This window comes from Phytophthora parasitica (genome assembly GCF_000247585.1).
Source record: "Phytophthora parasitica INRA-310 unplaced genomic scaffold supercont2.33, whole genome shotgun sequence".
In the NCBI taxonomy this organism is placed as follows: Eukaryota; Oomycota; class Peronosporomycetes; order Peronosporales; family Peronosporaceae; genus Phytophthora; species Phytophthora nicotianae.
In genome coordinates, this window is record NW_008649019.1 from 255,536 (window position 1) to 257,991 (window position 2,456).

Genomic DNA, 2,456 nt, shown 5'->3' on the forward strand with positions numbered 1-2,456 from the left:
CATCGCACAGCATCACACACGACCTTCGTGGATTCATGTGCACGACCTTCGTGCAGTACAGCTAATACACGACCTTCGTGTACTTTCTTCAGGCTACTTTGTTCACGACCTTCGTGCTATATAGCTTCACGACCTTCGTGGCTTTGTTGCTGATCACCAGCATCACAGCAGATCACCATCCAAATGGCAGTATCATCATCAGCATCTTCCTTGTTCTTCTCCTGATGATATCGATGCACGACACCAAGAAGTGAGCGAAAATGCTGAAACTTTACCCGTGCGAGCGGCTTCGTCAATATATCTGCTGTCATTTCATCCGTTCTGCAATGCCGAACTGTTATCAGCTGCCGCTCCTCCAGATTACGCACATAGTGAAAGCGATTTTCTATGTGTTTGCTGCCATTGTGCTTGCCTGGCTTGTGACTAAGAGCAATAGCAGCTGTATTGTCGCACCACAGCTTAGGGGTGTCGAACCGCCACTTCAGTTCATCACACAGACCCCGTAGCCACATTATATCTCGTGCACCCTCATTCATCGCCACATACTCTGCTTCCATCGTGCTTTGGGAGTTGAGACCTTGCTTTCGAGAGCCATATGAGATAACTCCACCGTTAATCATGGTGATGTAACCACTGATCGACTGGCGGTCGGACTGGTCATTTGCGTAGTCGGCATCCGTGTACGCCTCGATACGCAACAATTCTAGCGATGCCCCACTAATCTGTAACACCAGCCCATACTCCCTTGTCGACTTGAGATATCGTAGTACTCTTTTAGCTTGAGCAAAGTGCGATGCATCAAAGTTTGCCATGTATTGGCCGAGACGACGAACGACATGGGCAATGTCCGGTCTCGATCCTGATACGAGATACTGCAATGCTCCTACAATTTCGCGATACGGTAGTACTCCAGTTTGAACTTCGCCACTGCAATTTTGACTCGACTCACTTGATGTTACCTCCGGCGTAGCAACTCCGTGACAATTTGTCATGTGGAAACGACGCAATAGTTCATCAATGTAGGCAGACTGACTGAAAAATACTGAGTTCCGCTCTCGATCAATTACAACTTCCACGCCCAAGAGATACTTCACAGGTCCCAATTCCACTAGCTCAAAACTCGTTGCGAGTTGCTCGGCCACTACTGCACACTTGTCCTTCACGCCCATAAGTAGTAGATCGTCCACTTACACTGTGAGGAGCATGGAAATCTCCCCCTTCTCGTGAAGGGCGTAGAGACCGTGGTCACTCTCAAGACGTACAAATCCAAGAGCTACTAAGTGACGATGTAGTGTCTTATTCCACACGTGAGGAGCTTGCTTAAGACCATATAGCGACTTCACCAACCTGCAAATCCGAGTATTTCCGGGTGATCCACAGCCTTGAGGTAGCTCCATGAACACAGTCTCAGACAGGGCCCCATGCAGAAATGCCGTTTTCACATCATACTGAAGGATACACCAACCACGTTGCATAGCGAAGTATATGGCCGCTCGAATCGTGTCAAACCGTATTACTGGTGCGAAGGTCTCGTTATAGTTAATCCCAAATATCTGTTTAAAACCGTGAACAACCAAACGCGCCTTGAATCGCTTGACAAAGCCCCGTTCATCTTTCTTTACTGCATACACCCATCTGTTGGTGATCACCGCGGCTCCTCCTGCTGCATTTCGATTCACAACGATCCAAACACCATGACGACGTAGCGAAGCGAGTTCCTCCTCCATTGCAGCCTTCCAGTAGGTCGCATGGATATCTTTTGTGGCCTGCTTGTACGTTGTAGGAATCTTGACTTCTTGGGCCAGCAACCGCTGAGACACTAAGTCATTAGGAGAGTATTGTAGCGATTGTATCCACCGACTTGATGAACAGGGAGCCACATGATTCAATTCAAAATCCTGAAGGTTCGAGTTTCTCTTGCGTTTCCGACCAGCCCGAGACACTGGGTGACGGCCGACGGTATCATATTCTGCAGGTAGATCTCCATTATTGGATGACGACGTCGATTGGCCCTGAGCAACACCACCACCATGCATTTCAGATTGTTTATCACTGCCTGGCTCAATAGCTTGGGGACTTGCGCTTGCTCTTCCACTCGAGACTGTATTTGCCGTGCCAGCTCCAACCAGTACGCTCTCGTGAACAGAATCCAAGCCAACAACGTCCTCAATTTGCATCTGCATGGGTACTAACGGTGCTCGAGACGGAAGACTATGCGTACCATGCTTGTACGCGTTGAGCAAAAGTTTGTCCATGTAATCTTGGCCAACTGTGTAGTCTTCTGCCCATACCAAATTGCCACCTCGATGCGTGGATACAGCACCAGACAATAAATCCATGATCTTGTATCCATTCGTCGTCGGTGAGTACCCTACCAGTATTGCTGTTCCCATTCGCGACGAGAGTTTCTCCTTCTTCGTACGTGATGCGCTGGCAATATGATAGTAACACAAAGA